Source organism: Camelus dromedarius, unplaced genomic scaffold (assembly GCF_036321535.1).
Source record: "Camelus dromedarius isolate mCamDro1 unplaced genomic scaffold, mCamDro1.pat HAP1_SCAFFOLD_180, whole genome shotgun sequence".
In the NCBI taxonomy this organism is placed as follows: domain Eukaryota; kingdom Metazoa; phylum Chordata; class Mammalia; order Artiodactyla; family Camelidae; genus Camelus; species Camelus dromedarius.
The window spans coordinates 1873665-1892752 of record NW_026989839.1 but is presented as its reverse complement, the minus strand read 5'-3'; positions in this window follow the sequence as shown (position 1 = coordinate 1892752).

Below are 19088 nucleotides of genomic sequence, written 5' to 3'. Positions count from 1 at the left end.
CATATATAAGGGGAGGTACTAGCTCCAACCCTATTTTACTGTGAAAACTGCTGGAACTTCAAACCAGCACTAGGAAGCAGACTGAAAAACCAGAGTAAAAGTGTCCCCTGCAACCCGTTCCCTTTGTGCTAGATGAACGAAAGTCTCTGCACATGCTCAGTTCTGAGAGATAAGTGTGTGTGAAAGCCTTCCTTCACCTAGCTTGTTGGGAACACAAAGTTTCTTTTCAGTTGCAAACTCCACTCCATACATATATAAGGGGAGGTACTAGCTCCAACTCGGTTTCCCAGTGCAAACTGCAGGAACTTCAAACCGGCACTAGGAAACAGACTGAGAAACCAGAGAAATGGTTTCCCCTGCAACCCGTTCCCTTTGTGCTAGATGAACGAACGTCTCTCCACATGCTCAGTTCTGAGAGATAATTGTGTGTGAAAGCCGTCCTTCACCTAGCTTGTTGGGAAGACAAAGTTTCTTTTCAGTTGCAAACTCCACTCCATACATACATATGGGGAGGTACTAGCTCCAACTCGGTTTTACAGTGAAAACTGCAGGAAATTCAAACCGGCACTAGGAAACAGACTGAGAAGCCAGAGAAAAATTTTCTCCTGCAACCCGTTCACTTTGTGCTAGATGAACGACCGTCCCTCCACATGCTCAGTTCTGAGAGATAATTGTGTGTGAAAGCCGTCCTTCACCTAGCTTGTTGGGAACACAAAGTTTCTTTTCAGTTGCAAACTCCACTCCATACATATATATGGGGAGGTAATAGCTCCAAAGCGGTTTTACAGTGAAAACTGCAGGAAATTCAAACCGGCACTAGGAAACAGACTGAGAAACCAGAGAAAAAGTTTCTCTTGCAACAGTTCCTTTGTGCTAGATGAACAAACTTCTCTCCAAATGCTCAGTTCTGAGATATAAGTGTGTGTGAAAGCCGTCCTTCACCAAGCTTGTTGGGAACACAAAGTTTCTTTTCAGTTGCAAACTCCACTCCATACATATATATGGGGAGGTACCAGTTCCAACTCGGTTTCACAGTGAAAACTGCAGGAACTTCAAACCGGCACTATGAAACAGACTGAGAAACCAGAGTAAAAGTTTCTCCTGCAACCCGTTCCCTTTTTGCTAGATGAACGAACGTCTCTCCACATGCTCAGTTCTGAGAGATAAATGTGTGTGAAAGCCGTCCTTCACCTAGCTTGTTGGGAACACAAAGTTTCTTTTCAGTTGTAAACTCCACTCCATATATATATATGGGGAGGTACAAGCTCCAACTCGGTTTTACAGTGAAAACTGCAGGAACTTCAAACCGGCACTAGGAAACAGACTGAGAAACCAGAGTAAAAGTTTCTCCTGCAACCAGTTCCCTTTGTGCTAGATGAACGAAATTCTCTCCACATGCCCAGTTCTGAGAGATAAGTGTGTGTGAAAGCCGTCCTTCACCTAGCTTGTTGGGAACACAAAGTTTTTTTTCAGTTGCATGCTCCACTCCATACATATATAAGGGGAGGTACTAGCTCCAACCCTATTTTACTGTGAAAACTGCTGGAACTTCAAACCAGCACTAGGAAGCAGACTGAAAAACCAGAGTAAAAGTGTCCCCTGCCACCCGTTCCCTTTGTGCTAGATGAACGAAAGTCTCTGCACATGCTCAGTTCTGAGAGATAAGTGTGTGTGAAAGCCTTCCTTCACCTAGCTTGTTGGGAACACAAAGTTTCTTTTCAGTTGCAAACTCCACTCCATACATACATATGGGGAGGTACTAGCTCCAACTCGGTTTTACAGTGAAAACTGCAGGAAATTCAAACCGGCACTAGGAAACAGACTGAGAAGCCAGAGAAAAATTTTCTCCTGCAACCCGTTCACTTTGTGCTAGATGAACGACCGTCCCTCCACATGCTCAGTTCTGAGAGATAATTGTGTGTGAAAGCCGTCCTTCACCTAGCTTGTTGGGAACACAAAGTTTCTTTTCAGTTGCAAACTCCACTCCATACATATATATGGGGAGGTAATAGCTCCAAAGCGGTTTTACAGTGAAAACTGCAGGAAATTCAAACCGGCACTAGGAAACAGACTGAGAAACCAGAGAAAAAGTTTCTCTTGCAACAGTTCGTTTGTGCTAGATGAACAAACTTCTCTCCAAATGCTCAGTTCTGAGATATAAGTGTGTGTGAAAGCCGTCCTTCACCTAGCTTGTTGGGAACACAAAGTTTCTTTTCAGTTGCAAACTCCACTCCATACATATATATGGGGAGGTACCAGTTCCAACTCGGTTTCACAGTGCAAACTGCAGGAACTTCAAACCGGCACTATGAAACAGACTGAGAAACCAGAGTAAAAGTTTCTCCTGCAACCCGTTCCCTTTTTGCTAGATGAACGAACGTCTCTCCACATGCTCAGTTCTGAGAGATAAGTGTGTGTGAAAGCCGTCCTTCACCTAGCTTGTTGGGAACACAAAGTTTCTTTTCAGTTGTAAACTCCACTCCATATATATATATGGGGAGGTACAAGCTCCAACTCGGTTTTACAGTGAAAACGGCAGGAACTTCAAACCGGCACTAGGAAATAGACAGAGAAACCAGAGTAAAAGTTTCTCCTGCAAACCGTTACATTTGTGCTAGATGAACGAACGTCTCTCCACATGCTCAGTTCTTAGAGATAAGAGTGTGTGGAAGCCGTCCTTCACCTAGCTTGTTGGGAACACAAAGTTTCTTCTCTGTTGCAAACTCCACTCCATAAATATATATGGGGATGGTAATAGCTCCAACTCTGTTTTACAGTGAAAACTGCAGGAACTTCAAACCGGCACTAGGAAACAGAGTGAGAAACAAGAGTAAAAGTTTCTCCTGCAACCAGTTCCCTTTGTGCTAGATGAACGAAATTCTCTCCACATGCCCAGTTTGGAGAGATAAGTGTGTGTGAAAGCCGTCCTTCACCTAGCTTGTTGGGAACACAAAGTTTCTTTTCAGTTGCAAGCTCCACTCCATACATATATAAGGGGAGGTACTAGCTCCAACACTATTTTACTGTGAAAAGTGCTGGAACTTCAAACCGGCCCTAGGAAACAGACTGAGAAACCAGAGTAAAAGTTTATCCTGCAAACCATTCCCTTTGTGCTAGATGAACGAACGTCTCTGCACATGCTCATTTCTGAGAGATAAGTGTGTGTGAAAGCCTTCCTTCACCTAGCTTGTTGGGAACACAAAGTTTCTTTTCAGTTGCAAACTCCACTCCATACATATATAAGGGGAGGTACTAGCTCCAACTCGGTTTTACAGTGAAAACTGCAGGAAATTCAAACCGGCAATAGGAAACAGACTGAGAAACCAGAGTAAAAGTTTCTCCTGCAACCCGTTCCCTTTGTGCTAGATAAACGAACGTCTCTCCACATGCTCAGTTCTGAGAGATAAATGTGTGTGAAAGCCGTCCTTCACCTAGCTTGTTGGGAACACAAAGTTTCTTTTCAGTTGCAAACTCCACTCCATATATATATATGGGGAGGTAATAGCTCCAACTCGGTTTCCCAGTGCAAAATGCAGGAACTTCAAACCGGCACTAGGAAACAGACTGAGAAACCAGAGAAAAAGTTTCCCCTGCAACCCGTTCCCTTTGTGCTAGATGAACGAACGTCTCTCCACATGCTCAGTTCTGAGAGATAATTGTGTGTGAAAGCCGTCCTTAACCTAGCTTGTTGGGAAGACAAAGTTTCTTTTCAGTTGCAAACTCCACTCCATACATATATATGGCGAGGGACTAGCTCCAACTCGGTTTTACAGTGAAAACTGCAGGAACTTCAAACCGGCACTAGGAAACAGACTGAGAAACAAGAGTAAAAGTTTCTCCTGCAACCCGTTCCCTTTGTGCTAGATGAACGAACGTCTATCCACATGCTCAGTTCTGAGAGATAAGTGTGTGTGAAAGCCGTACTTCACCTAGCTTGTTGGGAACACAAAGTTTCTTTTCAGTTGTAAACTGCACTCCATACATATATAACGGGAGGTACTAGCTCCAACTCGGTTTTACAGTGAAAACTGCAGGAACTTCAAACCGGCTCTAGGAAACAGACTGAGAAACCAGAGAAAAAGTTTCTACTGCAACAGTTCGTTTGTGCTAGATGAACGAACGTCTCTCCACATGCTCAATTCTGAGATATAAGTGTGTTTGAAAGCCGTCCTTCACCTAGCTTGTTGGGAACACAAAGTTTCTTTTCAGTTGTAAACTCCACTCCATATATATATATGGGGAGGTACAAGTTCCAACTCGGTTTTACAGTGAAAACTGCAGGAAATTCAAACCGGCACTAGGAAACAGACTGAGAAACCAGAGAAAAAGTTTCTCCTGCAAAACTTCGTTTGTGCTAGATGAACGAACGTCTCTCCACATGCTCAGTTCTGAGATATAAGTGTGTGTGAAAGCCGTCCTTCACCTAGCTTGTTGGGAACACAAAGATTCTTTTCAGTTGCAAGCTCCACTCCATACATATATAAGGGGAAGTACTAACTCCAACTCTATTTTACTGTGAAAAGTGCTGGAACTTCAAAACGGCACTAGGAAACAGACTGAGAAACCACTGTAAATTTCTCCTGCAACCCGTTCCCTTTGTGCTAGATGAACGAACGTCTCTCCACGTGCTCATTTCTGAGAGATAAGTGTGTGTGAATGGCGTCCTTCACCTAGCTTGTTGGGAACACAAAGTTTCTTTTCAGTTGCAAAATCCACTCTATAAATATATATGGGGAGGTACTAGCTCCAACTAGATTTTACAGTGAAAACTGCAGGAACTTCAAACCGGCACTAGGGAACAGACTGAGAAACCAGAGTAAAAGTTTCTCCTGCAACCCTTTCACTTTATGTGTGTGTGAAAGCCGTCCTTCACCTAGCTTGTTGGGAACACAAAGTTTCTTTTCAGTTGCAAACTCCAATCCATACATATATATGGGGAAATACTAGCTCCAACTCGGTTTTACAGTGCAAATTTCAGGAACTTCAAACCGGCACTAGGAAACAGACTGAGAAACCACTGTAAAGTGTCTCCTCCAACCCGTTCCCTTTGTGCTAGATGAATGAACGTCTCTCCACATGCTCATTTCTGAGAGATAAGTGTGTGTGAATGCCGTCCTTCACCTAGCTTGTTGGGAACACAAAGTTTCTTTTCAGTTGCAAACTCCACTCCATACATATATATGGGGAGGTACTAGCTCCAACTCGGTTTTACAGTGAAAACTGCAGGAACTTCAAACCGGCACTAGGAAACAGACTGAGAAACCAGAGTAAAAGTTTCTCCTGCAACACGTTCCATTTGTGCTAGATGAACGAAAGTCTCTCCACATCCTCAGTTCTGAGAGATAAGTGTGTGTTAAAGCCGTCCTTCTCCTAGCTTGTTGGGAACACAAATTTTCTTTTCAGTTGCAAACTCCACTCCATACATATATATGGGGAGGTACTAGCTCCAACTCGGTTTCCCAGTGCAAACTGCAGGAACTTCAACCCGGCACTAGGAATCAGACTGAGAAACCAGAGAAAAAGTTTCCCTGCAACCAGTTCCCTTTGTGCTAGATGAACGAAAGTCTCTCCACATGCTCAGTTCTGAGAGATAAGAGTGTGTGGAAGCCGTCCTTCACCTAGCTTGTTGGGAACACAAAGTTTCTTCTCAGTTGCAAACTCCAATCCATACATATATATGGGGATGGTAATAGCTACAACACTGTTTTACAGTGAAAACTGCAGGAACTTCAAACCGGCACTAGGAAACAGACTGAGAAACCAGAGTAAAAGTTTCTCCTGCAACCAGTTCCCTTTGTGCTAGATGAACGAAATTCTCTCCACATGCCCAGTTCTGAGAGATAAGTGTGTGTGAAAGCCTTCCTTCACCTAGCTTGTTGGGAACACAAAGTTTCTTTTCAGTTGCAAACTCCACTCCATACCTATATAAGGGGAGGTACTAGCTCCAACTCGGTTTCCCAGTGCAAACTGCAGGAAATTCAAACCGGCACTAGGAAACAGACTGAGAAACCAGAGAAAAAGTTTCCCCTGCAACCCGTTCCCTTTGTGCTAGATGAACGAACGTCTCTCCACATGCTCAGTTCTGAGAGATAATTGTGTGTGAAAGCCGTTCTTCACCTAGCTTGTTGGGAACACAAAGTTTCTTTTCAGTTGCCAACTCCACTCCATACATATATATGGGGAGGTACTAACTCCAACTCGGTTTTACAGTGAAAACTGCAGGAAATTCAAACCGGCACTAGGAAACAGACTGAGAAGCCAGAGAAAAATTTTCTCCTGCAAACCGTTCCCTTTGTGCTAGATGAACGACAATCCCTCCACATGCTCAGGTCTGAGAGATAATTGTGTGTGAAAGCCGTTCTTCACCTATCTTGTTGGGAACACAAAGTTTCTTTTCAGTTGCAAACTCCACTCCATACATATATATGGGGAGGTACAAGCACCAACTCGGTTTTACGGGGAAAACTTCAGGAACTTCAAACCGGCACTAGGAAACAGACTGAGAAACCAGAGTATAAGTTTCTCCTGAAACCCTTTCCATTTGTGCTAGATGAACGAACGTCTCTCCACATGCTCAGTTCTGAGTGATAAGTGTGTGTGAAAGCGTTCCATCACCTAGCTTGTTGGGAAAACAAAGTTTCTTTTCAGTTGCAAACACCACTCCATACATATATATGGGGAGGTACTAGCTCCAAAGCGGTTTTACAGTGAAAACTGCAGGAAATTCAAACCGGCACTAGGAAACAGACTGAAAAACCAGAGAAAAAGTTTCTCTTGCAACAGTTCCTTTGTGCTAGATGAACAAACTTCTCTCCAAATGCTCAGTTCTGAGATATAAGTGTGTGTGAAAGCCGTCCTTCACCTAGCTTGTTGGGAACACAAAGTTTCTTTTCAGTTGTAAACACCACTCCATATATATATATGGGGACGTACCAGCTCCAACTCGGTTTTACAGTGAAAACTGCAGGAACTTCAAACCGGCACTAGGAAATAGACTGAGAAACCAGAGTAAAAGTTTCTCCTGCAAACCGTTACATTTGTGCTAGATGAACGAACGTCTCTCCACATGCTCAGTTCTGAGAGTTAAGAGTGTGTGGAAGCCGTCCTTCACCTAGTTTGTTGGGAACACAAAGTTTCTTCTCAGTTGCAAACTCCACTCCATACATATATATGGGGATGGTAATAGCTCCAACTCTGTTTTACAGTGAAAACTGCAGGAACTTCAAACCGGCACTAGGAAACAGAGTGAGAAACCAGAGTAAAAGTTTCTCCTTCAACCAGTTCCCTTTGTGCTAGATGAACGAAATTCTCTCCTCATGCCCAGTTCGGAGAGATAAGTGTGTGTGAAAGCCGTCCTTCAATTAGCTTGTTGGGAACACAAAGTTTCTTTTCAGTTGCAAGATCCACTCCATACATATATAAGGGGAGGTACTAGCTCCAACTCTATTTTACTGTGAAAAGTGCTGGAACTTCAAACAGGCACTAGGAAACAGACTGAGAAACCAGAGAAAAAGTTTATCCTGCAAACCGTTCCCTTTGTGCTAGATGAACGAACGTCTCTGCACATGCTCAGTTCTGAGAGATAAGTGTGTGTGAAAGCCTTCCTTCACCTATCTTGTTGGGAACACAAAGTTTCTTTTCAGTTGCAAACTCCACTCCATTCATATATAAGGGGAGGTACTAGCTCCAACTCGGTTTTACAGTGAAAACTGCAGGAACTTCAAACCGGCACTAGGAAACAGACTGAGAAACCAGAGTAAAAGTTTCTCCTGCAACCCGTTCCCTTTGTGCTAGATAAACGAACGTCTCTCCACATGCTCAGTTCTGAGAGATAAGTGTGTGTGAAAGCCGTCCTTCACCTAGCTTGTTGGGAACCCAAAGTTTCTTTTCAGTTGCAAACTCCACTCCATATATATATATGGGGAGGTACTAGCTCCAACTCGGTTTCCCAGTGCAAACTGCAGGAACTTCAAACCGGCACTAGGAAACAGACTGAGAAACCAGAGATAAAGTTTCCCCTGCAACCCGTTCCCTTTGTGCTAGATGAACGAACGTCTCTCCACATGCTCAGTTCTGAGAGATAATTGTGTGTGAAAGCCGTCCTTCACCTAGCTTGTTGGGAACACAAAGTTTCTTTTCAGTTGTAATCAGCACTCCATACATATATATGGGGAGGTACTAGCTCCAACTCGGTTTTACAGTGAAAACTGCAGGAACTTCAAACCGGCTCTAGGAACCAGACTGAGAAACCAGAGAAAAAGTTTCTCCTGCAACAGTTCGTTTGTGCTAGATGAACGAACGTCTCTCCACATGCTAAGTTCTGAGAGATAAGTGTGTGTGAAAGCCGTCCTTCCCGTAGCTTGTTGGGAACACAAAGTTTCTTTTCAGTTGTAAACTCCACTCCATACATATATATGGGGAGGTACAAGCACCAACTCGGTTTTACGGGGAAAACTGCAATAACTTCAAACCGGCACTAGGAAACAGACTGAGAAACCAGAGTAAAAGTTTCTCCTGAAACCCTTTCCATTTTTGCTAGATGAACGAACGTCTCTCCACATGCTCAGTTCTGAGTGATAAGTGTGTGTGAAAGCCGTCCTTCACCTAGCTTGTTGGGAACACAAAGTTTCTTTTCAGTTGCAAACTCCACTCCATACATATATATGGGGAGGTACCAGTTCCAACTCGGTTTTACAGTGAAAACTGCAGGAACTTCAAACCGGCACTAGGAAACAGACTGAGAAACCAGAGTAAAAGTTTCTCCTGCAACCCGTTCCCTTTTTGCTAGATGAACGAACGTCTCTCCACATGCTCAGTTCTGCGAGATAAGTGTGTGTGAAAGCCGTCCTTCACCTAGCTTGTTGGGAACACAAAGTTTCTTTTCAGTTGTAAACTCCACTCCATATATATATATGGGGAGGTACTAGCTCCAACTCGGTTTTACAGTGAAAACTGCAGGAACTTCAAACCGGCACTAGGAAACAGACTGAGGGATAAGAGTAAAAGTTTCTCCTGCAACCCGTTCCATTTGTGCTAGATGAACGAACGTCTATCCACATGCTCAGTTCTGAGAGATAAGTGTGTGTGAAAGCCGTACTTCACCTAGCTTGTTGGGAACACAAAGTTTCTTTTCAGTTGTAAACTGCACTCCATACATATATATGGGGAGGTACTAGCTCCAACTCGGTTTTACAGTGAAAACTGCAGGAACTTCAAACCGGCTCTAGGAAACAGACTGAGAAACCAGAGAAAAAGTTTCTCTTGCAACAGTTTCTTTGTGCTAGATGAACAAACTTCTCTCCAAATGCTCAGTTCCGAGATATAAGTGTGTGTGGAAGCCGTCCTTCACCTAGCTTGTTGGGAACACAAAGTTTCTTCTCAGTTGCAAACTCCAATCCATACATATATATGGGGATGGTAATAGCTACAACACTGTTTTACAGTGAAAACTGCAGGAACTTCAAACCGGCACTAGGAAACAGACTGAGAAACCAGAGTAAAAGTTTCTCCTGCAACCAGTTCCCTTTGTGCTAGATGTACGAAATTCTCTCCACATGCCCAGTTCTGAGAGATAAGTGTGTGTGAAAGCCGTCCTCACCTAGCTTGTTTGGAACACAAAGTTTTTTTTCAGTTGCAAGCTCCACTCCATACATATATAAGGGGAGGTACTAGCTCCAACTCTATTTTACTGTGAAAACTGCTGGAACTTCAAACCAGCACTAGGAAGCAGACTGAAAAACCAGAGTAAAAGTGTCTCTTGCAAATCGTTCCCTTTGTGCTAGATGAACGAACGTCTCTGCACATGCTCAGTTCTGAGAGATAAGTGTGTGTGAAAGCCTTCCTTCACCTAGCTTGTTGGGAACACAAAGTTTCTTTTCAGTTGCAAACTCCACTCCATACCTATATAAGGGGAGATACTAGCTCCAACTCGGTTTCCCAGTGCAAACTGCAGGAAATTCAAACCGGCACTAGGAAACAGACTGAGAAACCACAGAAAAAGTTTCCCCTGCAACCCGTTCCCTTTGTGCTAGATGAACGAACGTCTCTCCACATGCTCAGTTCTGAGAGATAATTGTGTGTGAAAGCCGTCCTTCTCCTAGCTTGTTGGGAAGACAAAGTTTCTTTTCAGTTGCCAACTCCACTCCATACATATATATGGGGAGGTACTAGCTCCAACTCGGTTTTACAGTGAAAACTGCAGGAAATTCAAACCGGCACTAGGAAACAGACTGAGAAGCCAGAGAAAAATTTTCTCCTGCAAACCGTTCCCTTTGTGCTAGATGAACGACAATCCCTCCACATGCTCAGGTCTGAGAGATAATTGTGTGTGAAAGCCGTCCTTCACCTAGCTTGTTGGGAACACAAAGTTTCTTTTCAGTTGCAAACTCCACTCCATACATATATATGGGGAGGTACAAGCACCAACTCGGTTTTACGGGGAAAACTTCAGGAACTTCAAACCGGCACTAGGAAACAGACTGAGAAACCAGAGTAAAAGTTTCTCCTGAAACCCTTTCCATTTGTGCTAGATGAACGAACGTCTCTCCACATGCTCAGTTCTGAGTGATAAGTGTGTGTGAAAGCGTTCCATCACCTAGCTTGTTGGGAAAACAAAGTTTCTTTTCAGTTGCAAACACCACTCCATACATATATATGGGGAGGTTCTAGCTCCAAAGCGGTTTTACAGTGAAAACTGCAGGAAATTCAAACCGGCACTAGGAAACAGACTGAAAAACCAGAGAAAAAGTTTCTCTTGCAACAGTTCCTTTGTGCTAGATGAACAAAATTCTCTCCAAATGCTCAGTTCTGAGATATAAGTGTGTGTGAAAGCCGTCCTTCACCTAGCTTGTTGGGAACACAAAGTTTCTTTTCAGTTGCAAACTCCACTCCATATATATATATGGGGAGGTACCAGTTCCAACTCGGTTTCACAGTGAAAACTGCAGGAACTTCAAACCGGCACTAGGAAACAGACTGAGAAACCAGAGTAAAAGTTTCTCCTGCAACCCGTTCCCTTTTTGCTAGATGAACGAAATTCTCTCCACATGCCCAGTTCGGAGAGATAAGTGTGTGTGAAAGCCGTCCTTCACCTAGCTTGTTGGAAACACAAAGTTTCTTTTCAGTTGCAAGCTCCAATCCATACATATATAAGGGGAGGTACTAGCTCCAACTCTATTTTACTGTGAAAAGTGCTGGAACTTCAAACAGGCACTAGGAAACAGACTGAGAAACCAGAGTAAAAGTTTATCCTGCAAACCGTTCCCTTTGTGCTAGATGAACGAACGTCTCTGCACATGCTCAGTTCTGAGAGATAAGTGTGTGTGAAAGCCTTCCTTCACCTAGCTTGTTGGGAACACAAAGTTTCTTTTCAGTTGCAAACTCCACTCCATTCATATATAAGGGGAGGTACTAGCTCCAACTCGGTTTTACAGTGAAAACTGCAGGAACTTCAAACCGGCACTAGGAAACAGACTGAGAAACCAGAGTAAAAGTTTCTCCTGCAACCCGTTCCCTTTGTGCTAGATAAACGAACGTCTCTCCACATGCTCAGTTCTGAGAGATAAGTGTGTGTGAAAGCCGTCCTTCACCTAGCTTGTTGGGAACCCAAAGTTTCTTTTCAGTTGCAAACTCCACTCCATATATATATATGGGGAGGTACTAGCTCCAACTCGGTTTCCCAGTGCAAACTGCAGGAACTTCAAACCGGCACTAGGAAACAGACTGAGAAACCAGAGATAAAGTTTCCCCTGCAACCCGTTCCCTTTGTGCTAGATGAACGAACGTCTCTCCACATGCTCAGTTCTGAGAGATAATTGTGTGTGAAAGCCGTCCTTCACCTAGCTTGTTGGGAACACAAAGTTTCTTTTCAGTTGTAAACTGCACTCCATACATATATATGGGGAGGTACTAGCTCCAACTCGGTTTTACAGTGAAAACTGCAGGAACTTCAAACCGGCTCTAGGAAACAGACTGAGAAACCAGAGAAAAAGTTTCTCCTGCAACAGTTCGTTTGTGCTAGATGAACGAACGTCTCTCCACATGCTCAGTTCTGAGATATAAGTGTGTGTGAAAGCTGTCCTTCAACAAGCTTGTTGGGAACACAAAGTTTCTTTTCAGTTGCAAACTCCACTCCATACATATATATGGGGAGGTACAAGTTCCAACTCGGTTTCACAGTGAAAACTGCAGGAACTTCAAACCGGCACTAGGAAACAGACGGAAAAACCAGAGAAAAAGTTTCTCCTGCAACAGTTCCTTTGTGCTAGTTGAACGAACGTCTCTCCACATGCTAAGTTCTGAGAGATAAGTGTGTGTGAAAGCCGTCCTTCCCGTAGCTTGTTGGGAACACAAATTTTCTTTTCAGTTGCAAACTCCACTCCATACATATATATGGGGAGGTACAAGCACCAACTCGGTTTTACGGGGAAAACTGCAATAACTTCAAACCGGCACTAGGAAACAGACTGAGAAACCAGAGTAAAAGTTTCTCCTGCAACCCGTTCCCTTTTTGCTAGATGAACGAACGTCTCTCCACATGCTCAGTTCTGCGAGATAAGTGTGTGTGAAAGCCGTCCTTCACATAGCTTGTTGGGAACACAAAGTTTCTTTTCAGTTGTAAACTCCACTCCATATATATATATGGGGAGGTACTAGCTCCAACTCGGTTTTACAGTGAAAACTGCAGGAACTTCAAACCGGCACTAGGAAACAGACTGAGGAACAAGAGTAAAAGTTTCTCCTGCAACCCGTTCCCTTTGTGCTAGATGAACGAACATCTATCCACATGCTCAGTTCTGAGAGATAAGTGTGTGTGAAAGCCGTACTTCACCTAGCTTGTTGGGAACACAAAGTTTCTTTTCAGTTGCAAACTCCACTCCATACATATATATGGGGAGGTACAAGTTCCAACTCGGTTTCACAGTGAAAACTGCAGGAACTTCAAACCGGCACTAGGAAACAGACTGAAAAACCAGAGAAAAAGTTTCTCCTGCAACAGTTCCTTTGTGCTAGATGAACGAACGTTTCTCCACATGCTAAGTTCTGAGAGATAAGTGTGTGTGAAAGCCGTCCTTCCCCTAGCTTGTTGGGAACACAAAGTTTCTTTTCAGTTGCAACCCCACTCCATACATATATATGGGGATGGTAATAGCTCCAACACTGTTTTACAGTGAAAACTGCAGGAACTTCAAACCGGCACTAGGAAACAGACTGAGAAACCAGAGTAAAAGTTTCTCCTTCAACCAGTTCCCTTTGTGCTAGATGAACGAAATTCTCTCCACATGCTCAGTTCTGAGAGATAAGTGTGTGTGAAAGCCGTCCTTCACTTAGCTTGCTGGGAACACAAAGTTTCTTTTCAGTTGCAAGCTCCACTCCATACATATATAAGGGGAAGTACTAACTCCAACTCTATATTACTGTGAAAAGTGCTGGAACTTCAAAACGGCACTAGGAAACAGACTGAGAAACCACTGTAAATTTCTCCTGCAACCCGTTCCCTTTGTGCTAGATGAACGAACGTCTCTCCACGTGCTCATTTCTGAGAGATAAGTGTGTGTGAATGGCGTCCTTCACCTAGCTTGTTGGGAACACAAAGTTTCTTTTCAGTTGCAAAATCCACTCTATATATATATATGGGGAGGTACTAGCTCCAACTCGGTTTTACAGTGAAAACTGCAGGAACTTCAAACCGGCTCTAGGGAACAGACTGAGAAACCAGAGTAAAAGTTTCTCCTGCAACCTTTTCCCTTTATGTGTGTGTGAAAGCCGTCCTTCACCTAGCTTGTTGGGAACACAAAGTTTCTTTTCAGTTGCAAACTCCAATCCATACATATATATGGGGAAATACTAGCTCCAACTCGGTTTTACAGTGCAAATTTCAGGAACTTCAAACCGGCACTAGGTAACAGACTGAGAAACCACTGTAAAGTGACTCCTCCAACCCGTTCCATTTGTCCTAGATGAACGAACGTCTCTCCACATGCTCATTTCTGAGAGATAAGTGTGTGTGAATGCCGTCCTTCACCTAGCTTGTTGGGAACACAAAGTTTCTTTTCAGTTGCAAACTCCACTCCATACATATATATGGGGAGGTACTAGCTCCAACTCGGTTTTACAGTGAAAACAGCAGGAACTTCAAACCGGCACTAGGAAACAGACTGAGAAACCAGAGTAAAAGTTTCTCCTGCAACACGTTCCATTTGTGCTAGATGAACGAAAGTCTCTCCACATCCTCAGTTCTGAGAGATAAGTGTGTGTTAAAGCCGTCCTTCTCCTAGCTTGTTGGGAGCACAAATATTCTTTTCAGTTGCAAACTCCACTCCATACATATATATGGGGAGGTACTAGCTCCAACTCGGTTTCCCAGTGCAAACTGCAGGAACTTCAACCCGGCACTAGGGATCAGACTGAGAAACCAGAGAAAAAGTTTCACTGCAACCCGTTCCATTTGTGCAAGATGAACGAACGTCTCTCCACATGCTCAGTTCTGAGAGATAAGAGTGTGTGGAAGCCGTCCTTCACCTAGCTTGTTGGGAACACAAAGTTTCTTCTCTGTTGCAAACTCCACTCCATACATATATATGGGGATGGTAATAGCTCCAACTCTGTTTTACAGTGAAAACTGCAGGAACTTCAAACCGGCACTAGGAAACAGACTGAGAAACAAGAGTAAAAGTTTCTCCTGCAACCCGTTCCCTTTGTGCTAGATGAACGAACGTCTATCCACATGCTCAGTTCTGAGAGATAAGTGTGTGTGAAAGCCGTACTTCACCTAGCTTGTTGGGAACACAAAGTTTCTTTTCAGTTGTAAACTGCACTCCATACATATATATGGGGAGGTACTAGCTCCAACTCGGTTTTACAGTGAAAACTGCAGGAACTTCAAACCGGCTCTAGGAAACAGACTGAGAAACCAGAGAAAAAGTTTCTCCTGCAACAGTTCGTTTGTGCTAGATGAACGAACGTCTCTCCACATGCTCAGTTCTGAGATATAAGTGTGTGTGAAAGCCGTCCTTCACCTAGCTTGTTGGGAACACAAAGTTTCTTTTCAGTTGCAAGCTCCACTCCATACATATATAAGGGGAAGTACTAACTCCAACTCTATTTTACTGTGAAAAGTGCTGGAACTTCAAAACGGCACTAGGAAACAGACTGAGAAACCACTGTAAATTTCTCCTGCAACCCGTTCCCTTTGTGCTAGATGAACGAACGTCTCTCCACGTGCTCATTTCTGAGAGATAAGAGTGTGTGGAAGCCGTCCTTCACCTAGCTTGTTGGGAACACAAAGTTTCTTCTCTGTTGCAAACTCCACTCCATACATATATATGGGGATGGTAATAGCTCCAACTCTGTTTTACAGTGAAAACTGCAGGAACTTCAAACCGGCACTAGGAAACAGACTGAGAAACAAGAGTAAAAGTTTCTCCTGCAACCCGTTCCCTTTGTGCTAGATGAGCGAACGTCTATCCACATGCTCAGTTCTGAGAGATAAGTGTGTGTGAAAGCCGTACTTCACCTAGCTTGTTGGGAACACAAAGTTTCTTTTCAGTTGTAAACTGCACTCCATACATATATATGGGGAGGTACTAGCTCCAACTCGGTTTTACAGTGAAAACTGCAGGAACTTCAAACCGGCTCTAGGAAACAGACTGAGAAACCAGAGAAAAAGTTTCTCCTGCAACAGTTCGTTTGTGCTAGATGAACGAACGTCTCTCCACATGCTCAGTTCTGAGATATAAGTGTGTGTGAAAGCCGTCCTTCACCTAGCTTGTTGGGAACACAAAGTTTCTTTTCAGTTGCAAGCTCCACTCCATACATATATAAGGGGAAGTACTAACTCCAACTCTATTTTACTGTGAAAAGTGCTGGAACTTCAAAACGGCACTAGGAAACAGACTGAGAAACCACTGTAAATTTCTCCTGCAACCCGTTCCCTTTGTGCTAGATGAACGAACGTCTCTCCACGTGCTCATTTCTGAGAGATAAGTGTGTGTGAATGGCGTCCTTCACCTAGCTTGTTGGGAACACAAAGTTTCTTTTCAGTTGCAAAATCCACTCTATAAATATATATGGGGAGGTACTAGCTCCAACTAGGTTTTACAGTGAAAACTGCAGGAACTTCAAACCGGCACTAGGGAACAGACTGAGAAACCAGATTAAAAGTTTCTCCTGCAACCCTTTCCCTTTATGTGTGTGTGAAAGCCGTCCTTCACCTAGCTTGTTGGGAACACAAAGTTTCTTTTCAGTTGCAAACTCCAATCCATACATATATATGGGGAGGTACTAGCTCCAACTCGGTTTTACAGTGAAAACTGCAGGAACTTCAAACCGGCACTAGGAAACAGACTGAGAAACCAGAGTAAAAGTTTCTCCTGCAACCGGTTCCCTTTGTGCTAGATGAAAGAACGTCTCTCCACATGCTCAGTTCTGAGAGATAATTGTGTGTGAAAGCCGTCCTTCACCTAGCTTGTTGGGAACACAAAGTTTCTTTTCAGTTGCAAACTCCAATCCATACATATATATGGGGAAATACTAGCTCCATCTCGGTTTTACAGTGCAAATTTCAGGAACTTCAAACCGGCACTAGGAAACAGACTGAGAAACCACTGTAAAGTGTCCCCTGCAACCCGTTCCCTTTGTGCTAGATGAACGAACGTCTCTCCACATGCTCATTTCTGAGAGATAAGTGTGTGTGAATGCCGTCCTTCACCTAGCTTGTTGGGAACACAAAGTTTCTTTTCAGTTGCAAACTCCACTCCATACATATATATGGGGAGGTACTAGCTCCAACTCGGTTTTACAGTGAAAACTGCAGGAGCTTCAAACCGGCACTAGGAAACAGACTGAGAAACCAGAGTAAAAGTTTCTCCTGCAACACGTTCCATTTGTGCTAGATGAACGAAAGTCTCTCCACATCCTCAGTTCTGAGAGATAAGTGTGTGTTAAAGCCGTCCTTCTCCTAGCTTGTTGGGAACACAAATTTTCTTTTCAGTTGCAAACTCCACTCCATACATATATATGGGGAGGTACTAGCTCCAACTCGGTTTCCCAGTGCAAACTGCAGGAACTTCAACCCGGCACTAGGAATCAGACTGAGAAACCAGAGAAAAAGTTTCCCTGCAACCCGTTCCCTTTGTGCTAGATGAACGAACGTCTCTCCACATGCTCAGTTCTGAGAGATAAGAGTGTGTGGAAGCCGTCCTTCACCTATCTTGTTGGGAACACAAAGTTTCTTCTCAGTTGCAAACTCCAATCCATACATATATATGGGGATGGTAATAGCTACAACACTGTTTTACAGTGAAAACTGCAGGAACTTCAAACCGGCACTAGGAAACAGACTGAGAAACCAGAGTAAAAGTTTCCCCTGCAACCAGTTCCCATTGTGCTAGATGAACGAAATTCTCTCCACATGCCCAGTTCTGAGAGATAAGTGTGTGTGAAAGCCGTCCTTCACCTAGCTTGTTTGGAACACAAAGTTTTTTTTCAGTTGCAAGCTCCACTCCATACATATATAAGGGGAGGTACTAGCTCCAACTCTATTTTACTGTGAAAACTGCTGGAACTTCAAACCAGCACTAGGAAGCAGACTGAAAAACCAGAGTAAAAGTGTATCCTGCAACCCGTTCCCTTTGTGCTAGATGAACGAACGTCTCTGCACATGCTCAGTTCTGAGAGATTAGTGTGTGTGAAAGCCTTCCTTCACCTAGCTTGTTGGGAACACAAAGTTTCTTTTCAGTTGCAAACTCCACTCCATACCTATATAAGGGGGGGTACTAGCTCCAACTCGGTTTCCCAGTGCAAACTGCAGGAAATTCAAACCGGCACTAGGAAACAGACTGAGAAACCAGAGAAAAAGTTTCCCCTGCAACCCGTTCCCTTTGTGCTAGATGAACGAAAGTCTCTCCACATGCTCAGTTCTGAGAGATAATTGTGTGTGAAAGCCATACTTCACCTAGCTTGTTGGGAAGACAAAGTTTCATTTCAGTTGCCAACTCCACTCCATACATATATATGGGGATGGTAATAGCTCCAACTCTGTTTTACAGTGAAAACTGCAGGAACTTCAAACCGGCACTAGGAAACAGTGTGAGAAAACAGAGTAAAAGTTTCTCCTGCAACCAGTTCCCTTTGTGCTAGATGAACGAAATTCTCTCCACATGCCCAGTTCGGAGAGATAAGTGTGTGTGAATGCCGTCCTTCAACTAGCTTGTTGGGAACACAAAGTTTCTTTTCAGTTGCAAGCTCCACTCCATACATATATAAGGGGAGGTACTAGCTCCAACTCTATTTTACTGTGAAAAGTGCTGGAACTTCAAACAGGCACTAGGAAACAGACTGAGAAACCAGAGTAAAAGTTTATCCTGCAAACCGTTCCCTTTGTGCTAGATGAACGAACGTCTCTGCACATGCTCAGTTCTGAGAGATAAGTGTGTGTGAAAGCCTTCCTTCACCTAGCTTGTTGGGAACACAAAGTTTCTTTTCAGTTGCAAACTCCACTCCATTCATATATAAGGGGAGGTACTAGCTCCAACTCGGTTTTACAGTGAAAACTGCAGGAACTTCAAACCGGCACTAGGAAACAGACTGAGAAACCAGAGTAAAAGTTTCTCCTGCAACCCGTTCCCTTTGTGCTAGATAAACGAACGTCTCTCCACATGCTCAGTTCTGAGAGATAAGTGTGTGTGAAAGCCGTCCTTCACCTAGCTTGTTGGGAACCCAAAGTTTCTTTTCAGTTGCAAACTCCAGTCCATATATATATATGGGGAGGTACTAGCTCCAACTCTGTTTCCCAGTGCAAACTGCAGGAACTTCAAACCGGCACTAGGAAACAGACTGAGAAATCACAGATAAAGTTTCCCCTGCAACCCGTTCCCTTTGTGCTAGATGAACGAACGTCTCTCCACATGCTCAGTTCTGAGAGATATTTCTGTGTGAAAGCCGTCCTTCACCTAGCTTGTTGGGAACACAAAGTTTCTTTTCAGTTGTAAACTGCACTCCATACATATATATGGGGAGGTACTAGCTCCAACTCTGTTTTACAGTGAAAACTGCAGGAACTTCAAACCGGCTCTAGGAAACAGACTGAG